The following is a 14303-nucleotide window of genomic DNA, read 5'->3' as shown; positions in this document are numbered from 1 at the left end:
TAACTGGGAAATATTTGAATTATGGTATACGATTGATATGATTTATATATATGTATGTTTGTATACACACTTACATATATATATATACGTGTGTGTGTGTGGAATACTACCATGCTTTAAGAAATGATGAAGGGCATGGTTTCAAAGAAACCTGAGAAAACTATATGAACTGAAGCAGATGAAGTGAGCAGTACCAGAAGAATTTGTTCAACATTGTAAATCAAAGGACTTTGAAAGACTTAAGAACTCTTATCAATGCAATGACCAACTGTGATTGCAGAGGACCAAGACAGAAGCATGCTGACATAGAAATGATGAACTCAAGATTCAGAATGGGATGCATATTTGGACATAGCCAAGGTAGAAATTACTTTTGTTTGACTTTTCATATTCATTAGAAGAGCTTTATCTTTTTTCTTTTTATCTAATGGGGGAAGGAAAGAAAATAAATGCCTATTAATTGAAAAGTAAATAAAAAATCCAAAGTCTATGGCAATCAAGAGAAGGGCTGTTGGCAGACTGACTATTCAATGACTAGCCTAGTTAAGTACTGTGAAGCTCTTTGCTATGTGGCTGGGCACCAGGGAATGAAACATATTTGGCTTCAACTTCTTCAGGGGCAGGTGGCAAAAAGGAAGCATAGTTAGAAGATGCAGATTGGGATTCTGACTCTGTCCCTCATTAACTGTAGGATTTCAACTGGACAAGAGTTTGTCCTCTTTGAGTCTCACTTTTCCTCATCTATAGAATAAAAATGTTTTACTAGATAGGAAGTAGCATGATCATAATGATGATGATGATGATAATAGCATCAGTTATAGAGTACATACTATGCCAAGTGCTTTATACATATTATTTCCTTTGATCTTCACATCAACCCTCAGAGGTAGCTGCTATTATTTTTCCCATTTTATAGATGAGGAAAATTGGGTAGATAGAGGTTAAGTGATTTGCCCAAGGTCCCACAACTAGTATGTATCAGAGGATTTGAACTCAGGTCTTCCTGGCTCCCAGCTCACTATCTTCAATGCCACCTGGTTGCCTCAGTGGAAAGCAAGCAAGCTCTGGAATTAGAGAAGCTAAATTCAAATTCCACTTTTGATGACTACCACCTGAGTGAACTTGCATATACGTTAATCTCTGAAGATCTCAGTTTCTTCATTTATAAAAGAAGTGAGTTGAATTAGATGACCTTGGAGGTCTCTTCTAGCTCTAGGTCTAAGATCCTGTAATCTGGAATGCTCCATTCGGCTTTAACTCCTAATATTCAATGTGTGGGAAGTCAGCTATATGAGAAATTCCTTTGGGAACTTGCTGCCAACATCATTATTAGAAATCCTTCACCTGGAGCATGAGAGGTGTAGGAGGAGATAGCAGTGCAGACAGGATCTGGAAAAGACAGTTCAACCATAGGTACAGTCATAGTGGGAAACAGGATGGCATGAAGATTGTCCTGAGCCCTCTTCTCTTAACTTCTTATCATCTTCCATGTATTCAATATTTCTATTCAGAAGATTGTCACATCCATTTAAGTAGTTGTAACTTCTCTCCTGTCTTCCAGTTTTACATCCCCAGCTGCCTACTGGACAACTTGCATTACCTGTCTTGTAGGCATCTTAAACTCAGCTGTCCAAAATGGAACTCATTATTTTACTCCCAAATTCTCCTTTCTTCCAAATTTCCCTATAACTATTGAGGGCACCACTATTTTCCTAATCATCCAGGGTTACAAACTTGGGGTCATCCTCAACTCCTTATTCTCTCTGATCTTGCTTCCCTCCTCTACCACCCCCTTAGCTCCATATTTTGTTGTTTAGTTATTTTTCAGTAGTGTCCAACTCTTTGTGACCCCATTGGAGTTTTCTTGGCAAAGATACTGGAGTGGTTCATTTCCTTCTCTAACTAATTTTATAGATGAGAAAAATGGAGGCAAACAGGGTGTAGGCAAACAGGCTAAAGTGACTTACACAGGATCACACAGTTAATAAGTGTCTGATCCAGGGACAGCACTCTATCTACTATACCAACTAGCTGCCCTACTGAGAGCTCATTGACTTACTGGCCTGCATTATTCTTCTCCTTCCCTGACCTGTGATGATCTGTGATCTTATTGCCTCTTCCTTTCCTGGTGTTTACCTTTCCTCTCACTTCCATAGAGGTTGATGGGTTTGTGGTCTCTTGACTATTGAGATGGAATTGTGTACATCCCCACATCACCATTGTCACCATCTGGAACAAAGTCTGAGTTATCCTGCCTTAGTTACAAATAGAGTGAGCAGGAATGTGACCAGGATACCACTTCATATTTGCCCTTGAGAGTTTGGAGCCCTAAGTCTTGTTAAAAAGATATGCTAACCTATCCCTCTGAAGTTAAATGCTATGTATTATTGTCATTCAATGCTAACACACCTGATCCTGAAATTGGGTCTCTACTGTTCTCCCCACCAATTCTTGTGCTAAATAGAAAAAAGCAAGGAGACCATCAGGTGGTTAATCAAATGGGCCACTAATCTGCTTGTAAACATTTGGTGCCCTAGGGCAGGGGACCCAGGAAGGCATTTGGAAGACCACCCAACTCTTCTTCATCCATCTGCTCCTACCCATTCCTCAACCTCAGAGTCACCAGATCAATAATAGTGGAGTCAAATCAATGTCCATAAGGCTAGGGAATAGCCTCTGGGGTCCAGTCCCTGAGCAGAGATGATGGGCAAGATAATGTGTTTCGAACATGACTACAATCGACCCCTGAAGCTTGGGGATCCCCTTCTTCCTCCCCTCCTTCTTTTCTCAGGCAAGGGGGCAAGTAAAGGGCAACTCTACCAAGTTTCTTAACTCATAAATTTATACTATATAAGAGCTGGACCAGAGACTGTGATGATTTTCCAGTTCAGCTCCCTCATTCTGCAGATAAAGACTTGTTTCAGGGTCCATAGTTCTTCTTTCCTCCCAGTGAGATGGGTCTGGGATAGAAAATTACTGGGGCTGCTGCCTAGGGTTACTTAATTCATCCACCTTCATCATTCTCACCCTTGGTTTTTAAGTCAGGGGTCCTCATGGACCCTCAGAGCCCATCTCTCACATTGGTCCCCTTGCTGATCATTGGGGGAGGATGGAAAGAAGGCTGTTATCACAAAAATATCTTCCAATGAGTTCCACTTTTACCTAGCCTGGAGGCCTAGGTTGGGACACTCCTTTATAAGGAAATAGAAGGCTTGGAGAGATAGTGATTTATTCAAACCCACAGAATTAGTTAGCTGCATACTACCTCCACACAGCTATGGATGTGCTCTTCCTTAAATAGAAATCTGACCACTTCACTTCCCTACTTGCTAAACCGTAGTTGCTTCCTATTGCCTCTAGGATAAAGTATAAATTTCTCTGCTGTTTTAAAAACTAGATTTTTATTGATATGTTTCTTTCCCCTTTGCCAAGATTTCCCCCTATATTCTTCTTTCTTCCTTCCTAGAAAGCCATCCCTTATAGCAAGGAATTTTTTTTAAGAGGGAAAGAAAAAAAATTCAGTAAACTGTGTAGATGAAAATGTTCTTTTTTGTCTCTGTATTTAAGTTCAAAACAAATTTAAAAATTTTAAAATCAGTAAAAACTGATTTTGTTGGTGTTCAGTCATTTTCAGCGCTTCGTGATCCCATTTGGGGTTTTCTTGGCAAAGATACTGGAGAGGTTCACCATTTCCTTTTCTGGCTCTTTTGAAAAAAATTATTAATTTTGTTAAGTGGTTAAGGGGTTAAGTGACTTGCCAAAGGTTGCCCAGCTAGGCAATTATGAAGTATCTGAGAATGGATTTGAACTCAGGTCCTCCTGACTCCAGGGCCAGTGCTCTATCCTAGCTGCCTCCCCAGCTCATTTTATAGATGAGGAAACTGAGGTGAACAGGGTAAAGTGGTAAAATGAGGTTAGATTTGAACTCAGGAAGGTGAGTCTTCCTGACTCCAGGTCAGGCTCTCTATCTACTGCACTACTCAGCTGCCCTGTTAAACTGTTAAATACCTGAAAAGATCTGATATAATATGTAGAGTTACACATCTATAAACCCTGCCCACCCATACCTCTCCAAAGGAGATCTGCTTTGTTTTCCAAGTCTGTTACAACCTGATCCCAATCTATCTTTCCATTACACCCCTTTCTCTACTCTCTGGTTCAGCCAAATTGGCATATTCCCCGGCCATTTCCCAGCCTAGAATGAACTCTCTTCTCATCTCATAAAAACCTTCATTTCTTTTAAGGTTCACCTCAAGCCATGCCTTTGACATAAAACCTACCCAGAATCCCTTCTCTTCCTCTTTCCTCCATTTGCATAAATACATAAGTGCATGTATAGTTATTGATTATATTTTATATAATTTTATATATTATATATTTATTGATTTACATCATTTCTCCTTCAGTAAAAGAATGTAAGGCCCTTAAGAGTAGGAATTGTTTTATTTTTTTTTGTCTTTATATTTCTAGCATCTAATATAATGCTAACACACTAATAGATGTTAGGTGATTGATTGATCGCTAGAGTCATCTCAGATCTGGTTCTTTTGACTCCTAGGCTAGCATTTTTTTTTAGGTTTTTGCAAGGCAAATGGGCTAAATGGCTTGCCCTAGGCCACACAGCTAGGTAAATATTAAGTGTATTAGACTGGATTTGAACTCAGGTACTCCTGACTCCAGGGCCAGTGCTCTATCCACTGTGCCACCTAGCCACCCCAGTATTCTTTTCAGTACATTAGATGTTGCCTTTTATGTTAGGTATTACCCAACAGAATGGGATCCAGTCCTTTACTAGCCTGGGGTTACTTCATTCATCCACTTTCAATATTCTCACCCTTGATTTTTAAGTCAGGGGTCCTCATGGACCTCAGGGCCCCTCTCTTACCTAGAGATTAAAATTTAAAGAGCAGCCACTTATCATATTTCTGGCCTTCTCCATGGGTGTGAGTGGTGGTGGATGGGGAGGAGAGAATTTGGACGTGGAAAGAAAATTTTTTTAAAAGTACACCTACTTATTCAGGATCCCGTACTGTGCTAGACATTATAGGGGATTAGATATATGAACTGCCTTCATTATTTATCATCTCTTTGGGGAAATATAACATACACAATGTAACATTAAATAGTAACTTGAAAATCATATAAATCTAAAAGCCAAGTTCCTTAACTCACAAACTCACTGATTGTGTCAAAGTATCAAATGCCAGTCTTAGAATGGATAGAGTAATATGGCTAGATGACTTGCTCCAGTTGAAAGACCTGAGTTCAAAGTCTCACTTCTGACATATATTGTCTGTGTGACTCGAACAAATTTCTTTTTTAAAAAATATTTTATTTGTTTTCCAATTATATACAATAGTAGTTTTTTTAGGGTTTTATTTTTTGCAAGGCAATGGGGTTAAGTGGCTCGCCCAAGGCCACACAGCTAGGTAATTATGAAGTTTCTGAGGCCGGATTTGAACTCAGGTACTCCTGACTCCAGGGCTGGTGCTCTATCCACTACGCCACCTAGCTACCCCAATAGTAGTTTTTTGTAAGCTTTTTTTGTGAGGTTTTGAATTTTACAATTTTCCCCCGCCCTCCCTTCCCTCCCCCCATCCCCCCACAGAAGGCAGTCTGATCATCTTTACATTGTTTTCATGCTATACATTGATGTAAATTGAATGTGTTGAGAGAAAAATCATCTCCTTGAGGAAAAAATAAGATATTAGAGATAGCAAAATTATGTAGTACATAAGAAACTTTTTTTTTTAAAAAAAATGAAAGTAGTAGACTTTGGTCTTTGTTTAAACTCCACAATTCTTTCTCTGGATACAGATGGTATTCTCCATTGCAGGTACTCTAAAATTGTCCCTGATTATTGCATTGTTGGAATGAGCAAGTCTGTTAAGGTGGATCATCACTCTCATTTTGCTGTTAGGGTTCAGAACAAATTTCTTGACTGCCTAGGAAGACTCTCTGAGACTGTACAGCATATCCCACAAGAGGTGAAGTCTGCCTTGCTAAGAGAAGTTTCTTCCTGGAAGCTCCCAGTAGTTGGGAAATTACAACTATTGTTTAAAAAAAAAAGCAAAAACCCCACAAAACAAAAACAAAAAAACTCAAGAAGTGATTTGTAGGGATCATAGGGCCTTAGATTAGAATGGGGAGGAAATGTAGAAGTCATCTAGTCCATCCCTTTCATTTTGCAGATTTGTAAATCCAAGAAGTTAAATGACTCAACCAAGAGTCCTGAGTAGCAAAACTGGAATTTCTTTCTACTCAAAGGTTTGGGAATACTTCATGGAGGAATTGGGGTCTTGAATTGACCCTTGAGTGATTTGGATAAGTGAGCAAGTTGGAGAACAAGTCGCCGTAGGATTGAATCCCTCCTTCCCTCTGGTGCGAGATGGAGTAGAGGGTGTGGGGGATGTTTCCAGGAGTGCAGAATGTATTATTATTTATAAAAAGGTGAAAGTAGCTAGAGGAACCTGAGTCTTCCCTAGATTATTCTAACCAAAGCCATTTGAGCTGTCTCCCACCCTCCCCTCCAGCTTAGACAATGCTAATGTTATTATTAATATTTAATAATAATGGCGTTAATAATGCCTAGGGTTTAATGTGGCCTCTCCAAAGAGCTTAAAAAAAAAAACCCAATCAAGCAACCCTTGTTTTTTTTTTATAAAATGAAAAAAACAATTTAGCCATAGTAGGAAAGAATATTCAAGATGAAACCGGAACCCAGTAAAGTTAAGTGAAATGGTCAACATCACACAGTACAGTAGGGTCAGAGCCTGACTAACTAAGTGCCCTCCCATCTTCCTGCCTGGTTCTATTGATGATTAAAATACTAACCTTTGCTCTCTAGGCCTTGACCTTTGTGGGGTGAACAGACTTTACCATGCAAGGCAATGACAACCCAGTTGCAGAGTCTAAATAGAAGTAGGGAAAGGATTATGTTCCAAAGAGAAGCCTAAAACTCCTGGTTCTTTTATTATGCACCTAATGCTAGGCATTGGGAATACAGAGACAAAAGATGACATAGTTTTTGCCAGCAGTGTTACAGTAAATATTTAACAATCAGCTCTCTGGGTGGGGGTGGGGAGGATATAGGTAGGACACATTTTTAAGTTTAATCTGCATAAAGATTTTCTCCAGCTCTTTTCTTAAGTCTAGACAATAAAGAAAACATTAACTTAACCCTTAATTTATAGGGTTTGTCACTTTTTGCGATATAAATGCTAACACTGAAATTTTAACAATTGACTTTCTAAGAACTAGTTCCAGTACTTTCTACCTTCAATTAAGTTACTTGAACATGTATAAATGCGTATAAAAATTATGTGAAATCAATGCAAAGTACATTTTTAAGGGAAAAAGGCATTAATATGGGGGGGTATCATAATATGAACATGCAAAAAAGGAGACAGTCTGTTATTTTACCTTCATAAGGGTTGGGAGGGTAGGAATTCTATTGGGGAGGGATAAATGGGAAGGAATCTTTGATTTAGGCAGTTTCCAGGAGAGTGAATGAAACTATAGAGCAATAGATTATTACTCCTTTTTTCAGTAGCAATGATAATATTGATCTGATTATTGCTTCCTGAGCAAGAAATGGAAATTGGGGAGGAGGTGAGTAATATATAGTAGGAATGATAAGATGAATGGGATGACTAATAATAATAATAATATTTAGCATTTATGTAGAACTTAACAAATATTTAATTCTCACAACAAAACCTGGAAGGTAGGTGTTATTAATATTCTCATTTTTGCTGTTGTTTATTTATCATGTCAGATTCTTTTTTAAAATATTTTTTATTTATTTTACCAATTACATGCAGCAGTAGTTTCAAAAATCATTTTTTTGCAAGGTTTTGAGTTTTACATTTTTCTCCCTCCCTTCCTTCCCCCTCCTCCTAACAGAAAGCAATCTATTATAGGTTTATATGTATAACCATGTTAAACATATTTATATTAATCATGTTGTGAAAGAAGAATCAAAACCAAATGGAAGGAAAGAACATTAGAGAAAAAAGTGATATAATATATAAGAAAGACAACTTTAAAAAATTGAAGATAATAAGCTTTGGTCTACATTTAAACTTTATAGTTCTTTTTCAGAATGGAATTTTCCAACACAAGTCTTTTAGAATTACTTTTAGAATTACTACTGAAATGAACAAGTCCATCATAGCTGATCATCCTCCAATGTTGCTGTTAGTGGATATAATGTTCTTCTGGTTCTGCTCACTTCACTTAGCATCAGTTCATGCAAGTCTTTCCAGGCTATTCTGAAGTTCTGACCCTCATGATTTCTTATAAGAACAATAGTGTTCCATCACATTTCATATCCCTAATTGATAAGCATCCCCTCAATTTCCAATTCTTTGCTACTATGAAAAGAGCTCTATAAATATTTTTGAACATGTGGGTTTTTTGGCCTTTCTTCATGCTCTCTATGGGATAATGTCTGGTTCTTTATGGCTCCTTTTGAGGTTTTCTTGGCAAAGATATTAGAATAGTTTAGCATTTCCTCCTCTAGCTTATTTTAAAGGTGATAAAATTGAGGCAAATGAAGTTGTGACTTTCCTGAGGTCAGAGAGCTAGAAAGTCTCTGAGGCTAAATTTGAACTCAGGTCTTAACTCCAGGTCCAGTAGTCTTATCTTTTTTTTTTTTTTTTTAGATTTTGCAAGGCAATGGGGTTAAGTGGCTTGCCCAAGGCCATACGACTAGGTAATTATTAAGTGTCTGAGGCCGGATTTGAACTCAGGTACTCCTGACTCCAAGGCCAGTGCTCTATCCACTGCACCACCTAGCTGCCCCCAGTAGTCTTATCTGTTGTGCCAACTAGCTGCCCCCAGGTATATATAAAGGGAATATATAAAGCAAGGGTTTTCAGGGATAGTGTTTTTAACTGGGGATCTGTGAACTTATTTTTTATTATTATATTTATTTTATTTTTGTACAAATGATGATTTTATACATTATTAAATATTCTTGTTTGAGAGTAAACATAATGCCCCCCCAAATATAGACCCTCATGAGCAATAAAGTAAAGGAAAGAGGAAAAAATTAAAATTAAAAAAATAATAATAGGGGCAGCTAAGTGGTACATTGGACAGAGCTGGCCCTGGAACCAGGAGCACCTGAGCCCAAATCTGGCCCCAGACACCCAACAATCACCCAGTTGTGCAACCCTGGGGAAGCCACTCCAACCCCACTTCCCTGTAAAAACCAAAAAACCCCCCCCAAAACAAAATAAAATAAAATGATAATAATAATAGTAGGGGTGGTCAGGTGGCGCAGTGGACAGAGCACTGGCCCCAGAGTCAGGAGCACCCAGGTCCAAACATGGCCTCAGACACCCAACAATCACTCAGCTGTGCCACCCCAGGCAAGCCACCCAACCCCATCAGCCCCACAACCCTCCCCCATAATAATAATAATAATAATAATAATAATAATAATAATAATAAATGTTCTTCATTCTATGTTCCAACACCACCAGCTCTACATGGGTGGGTCACATTCTTAGGATAAGTCCATCACAAAAGCTACTTCCATAATTTTTCACTGTTGTCACTGCTGATCACGACTCCCTCCATTTGTACTTCCCTACTACCATACACTATATTTTCTCTCTCTCCTTTCACTCTGTCCCTCTTCTTAAATGTGCTGTTGGGTAACTGAGTGGCATAGCAGACTAATCACAGGCCCTGGAGCCAAGAGGTCCTGAGCCCACCTACCACCCCTAAGGCCCAGCAACCACCCGGCCCTGTGGTCCCAGACAGGCCATCCAATCCCAGCCCCTTGCAAGAAGTAAAAAATAAAATATGTTATATCTGACCACTCTCCCTCATGGTCTACCCTCTCCTCCATCACTCACATCCCATCCATCATTCACATTCCTCTTTTCTCCTTCTTATTCTAGATGTCTATACCCCATTAAGTATATATGCTGTTTCCTCTCTGAGCCACCTCTGATGAGAGTGAAGGTTCCCTCATTCCCCCTCACCTTCCCCCCTTCTATATCATTGTAATAGCTCATTGTAATAAAAAAATCTTATTATATGAAATATCTTACCCTATTCCACCTCTCCTTTCTCTTACTCCCATTACATTTCCCTTTTAGCCATTGACTCCATTTTTACAATATATTATATCATCAAACTCAGCTCTTTCTTGTGCTTCATCCATAAAAGCTTGGAGTCTTCTACCTGCTCTATTAAATGAGAAGTTGCCTATGAGTATTATCAGTATCATTTTTCTATGCCAGAATACATGTAGTTCATCATTATTAAGTCCCTCATATTTTACCCTTCTCCTCACTCTATGCTTCACCTGAGTCCTGTACCTGAAGATCAAACCTTCTGTTCAGTTCTGGCCATTCCAACAAGAACATTTGAAATTCCCCTGGTTCATTGAAAGTCCATCTTTTTTCCCTGGAAGAAGACATTCAGTTTTGCTGGGTAGTTGATTCTTGGTTGCATTCCAAGCTCTTTTGTCTTCAGGAATATTATATTCCAAGCCCTATGAGCCTTTAATGTAGTTGCTGCTAAGTCCTGTGTGATCCTGACTGCAGGTCCACTATATTTGAATTGTGTCCTTCTGGCTGCTTGTAATATTTTCTCTTTGACTTGGGAGTTCTAGAACTTGACTATAATATTCCTGGGGGTTGTTTTTTTTAAGATCTCTTTCCAGGGGAGATCAGTAGATTCTCTCAATTTCTATTTTTGCCCTCTGCTTCTAGGATATCAGGGCAATTTTCCTGTAGGAATTCTTTAAGAATGATGTCAAGGCTCTTTTCGTGATCATGACTTTCAGGTATCCCAATAATTATCTTTCCTAAATCTGTTTTCCAGATCAATTGTTTTTTTCAATGAGATGTTTCACATTTTCTTCTAATTTTTCATTCTTTTGCTTGTGAAGTATTGTGTCTTGACTTCTCATAAAGTCAGCAGCTTCCTTTAGTTCCATTCTAGATCTGAAGGATTTGTTTTCCTCAGAGAGTTTTCTTATCTCTTTTTTCCATCTGGCCAATTTTGCTTTTTAAAGCATTCTTCTCCTCAATAACTTTTTGAACTGTTTTATCCATTTGGCATAACTGGTTTTTAACATGCTATTTTCTTCAGCATTTTTTTGGATCTCCTTGACTAAGCTGTTGACTTCTTTTTCATGTTTTTATTTGCACCTCTCTCATTTCTTTTCCCAATTTTTCTTCTATCTTCCTCACTTGATTTTCAAAATCTGTTTTGAGCTCTGTCATAGCCTGAGCCCAATTTCTGTTTTTCTTGGAGTCTTTAGATGCGGGAGCTTGTGCTTCCTCATCTTCTGAGTATTTTGATCCTTCTTGGGATCATAGACAATGTATTTCTCAGTGGTGTTCCTCTTTTTTCTCTGTTTACTCATTTCCTCAGTCTGTGCCTGGTCTTGGGATGCTTCCTGAGCTTTTGAGTATTATTGGAACACCCCTCAGTGTGAAGCTCTGTCCTCCCTCCTGATCTGTGAATGACCACAAGAGCACTCCTCTGCCATGGGGCTGAGGTCGGGGGGGGGGTCCTGCTGTTCTATGGGGGGCCTAGACCATGATCAGGATCTGGATGTGGTTAGAACCCCAGCCCTGTTCCAGGGACAGAGGACAGACCTCAGAAGTCTCTCTCTACTCCTCTCCCTAGGCTCAGCACTCAAAGTTTCAGTTGAGCTGGAGGCTCCTGCTTACCGGCAGCCACACTGCTTGCCGAGTGCCCTGAGGGCTGGTTTTCACAGCTTGCTCTGGCAGAGGTCCTCTGCTGATCCCTCAAGTTGTGCCCAGTGTTCCCCGAGTGTAGGTCAGGAAACTCCCCCCACTGCCTGCCCATGGGCTGCCTCCAGGAGGCTGAAGTTCCTTCACTGGTGGCCACCCCTCTAACCCTGTGGAGCAGACAGAGCCTTTCCACTATTTTCCAGGTTACCTTAGGCTGGAGAACTGCCTCACTGGATCCCTCTGTGGGTTCTGTCTCTTGAAAATTTAGTTAGAGTCCTTAGTTTATAAGTTTTGAGAGAGAGCATTTAAGAGAGCCTCTTCTCCCAAGTGAACTTATTTTTTTAAAAAAATATTTTGATAATTGTATTTCAATGAAATTGGTTTCTTTTATATTCCTATGTCTTTTACTTTCTGTATTTAAAATTTATTATGAAAAGGCATTCCTAGATTTCACCCAACAGCTAAAGAGGTCCAGGACAGTAAGCTGTATTCCTGTCTCTGTCACTAATAACAGAATTATCTAGAGGTGGATAGAGTTTTTCAAGCCAAAAAGACTTGAATTCAAATTTGACTCCCGTATAGAATCAAAGGTGGAGAGAAAGAAATCACCATTTTAAAGGATTTGGAATAGGGAAGGAATAATTAGGAGAAAAATTATCACTTGACCAGTAAAATAAGGTGAGTAGTTAGCAAAGATTTATAGTGGAGTATGGAGAACTCAGATCTGAGATTGAGCCTATTAAGGTGGCTCTTCCAAATATTTTCAAAATGATTAATGGAATGAAAGGACATGATAGACCTTGGTTTTCAGATGTTGATTTGAGTTATATATTCTTTGGTATACCCATGCTGAAGGAAGCCGGAAACAACTTACCTTCAACATGGGAGAGGACCCAGTCAGTATATATTCTTTATTTTGACCCAGGGATGCAATGGATAGAGCAATGGATAAAGTCAAGAGGACCTTAGTTCAAATCTTACTTCAGACACTTGACAATTACTAGCTGTGTGACCTTGTGTAAGTCACTTAACTTTGAGTACCTTGCATCCAGGGTCATCTCCAGTTGTTCTGATCCATAATGGTCCACTGGACCCAATGAGGAGGAGAAAGTGAGGCTGGTGACTTAGCATAGCACCCCCACATTCAATCTCATTCATGTGCTTGTCATGGCATCACTTCCCTGATGTCATGGTCTTCTTTGAGAATGAAGGACAAATGTCATTATCATTATCATCATTTTAATAGCCAGTGCTATATCATAATTTTTATAAACAAGGCTTAGTTGACAGTTGAAAAGCTTATTCCCACTCTCTTTTTATGATATTAAAACATATTCTCATAGAAACATTCTTGTCCTCACCCATTTTCCTCTCTACTCAGTGATGATCCAAATGGGGGGGGCAATAGAGGTAGTCTCAAGGGCTGTCATATGAGAAGATCTGACAGACTGAGAAGTGGTTGCTATCCTGCCCCAGGGGAAATCTGAGTGACTATAGAATGTTGTTCCCAGAAAGGGAACTGAGGTCAGCAGGGATAGTCCTGCAATAAACAGCTCCTGAAATTATTGGACCAAGGGGCAATTGATTCTTTAGAAGTAGAGGACTCCATTATTTGCCTCCTGCCTTGTTCATGGGGTAGTAGAAGACCTTCATGAATTGGAAACTGAATCACAGAATCCTCGGACTTTAGAATTGATTGGTCATCTAGCTCAAATATCTGTCTGAAATGCTAACTCCACCTCCAAAAATGCCCTCTGCAGTGGCCATCTGGCCTCCATTTGAACTCCTACAGTGATGGGGGAACTCTGTATTCTTTCTTTCTTTGGATTGATCTGATTGATAGAAAGTTTTCCCCAGCATCATAGAGCTAGATAGAGAGCTGGCCTTGGAGTCTGAAGATCTGAATGCAAATCTTGTCTCTTGATAAATATTGATTGGGTGACCCTAGGCAAGTGATTTAACTTATCAATGTTTGGTGAATCCCTGCCTGAAACTGCCAGAATAAGGTCCAGTCACAGTACTAGGCATAACCTTCAGACTGTTCCACATCCACACTGTCTGGCCTGCCCAAGAGCACCCTACTTTCTCCAGAATCATTTTATAGTTAGCTCTATGTATGAATGTATGTATCATCTGGGGATGCTAGGCAACTCTTTGAGATTATAAGGAGAGTTTTACTGTAATAGATGTACATGTGGTGGAGGTAGACAGAGAAAGATGTAGGAGGAAGAGGAGGAGGAAAAATGAAAAGATGAGAAACAGAGAGAGACAGAGAGAGACAGAGAACAAGACAAAGACAGGAACAGAGAGAGACAGAAACGGAGACAGAGAAGAGAGACAGGGAGAGAGAAGCAGAGAGAGAGACAGAGAGAGAGACAGAGAGAGACAGAGAGACAGAGAGCAAGACAGAAAGACAGGAACAAAGAGACAGAAACAGAGACAGAGAAGAGAGAGAGACAGAAACAGAGACAGAGAAGAGAGAGACAGAGAGACAGAGAGCAAGACAGAAAGACAGGAACAGAGAGAGACAGAAACGGAGACAGAGAAGAGAGAGAGACAGGGAGAGAGAAGCAGAGA

The 14303-nt window shown here is 39.5% G+C and overlaps 1 long non-coding RNA gene across 1 annotated transcript in view; it reads left to right on the top strand.

The window, feature by feature from the left end:
- LOC141513031 (uncharacterized) overlaps positions 1-14303 on the top strand; it is a 48188-nt gene that overhangs the window by 22587 nt on the left and 11298 nt on the right. The window contains exon 2 of the long non-coding RNA XR_012475678.1: positions 281-360. This is a non-coding gene — a long non-coding RNA (uncharacterized LOC141513031). The remainder of the gene's footprint in view (positions 1-280; positions 361-14303) is intronic.

This window comes from Macrotis lagotis, chromosome 2 (genome assembly GCF_037893015.1).
Source record: "Macrotis lagotis isolate mMagLag1 chromosome 2, bilby.v1.9.chrom.fasta, whole genome shotgun sequence".
Lineage (NCBI taxonomy): Eukaryota > Metazoa > Chordata > Mammalia > Peramelemorphia > Peramelidae > Macrotis > Macrotis lagotis.
The sequence above is the reverse complement of the archived record's forward strand: the minus strand, read 5'-3'. Positions and strand labels throughout refer to the sequence as shown.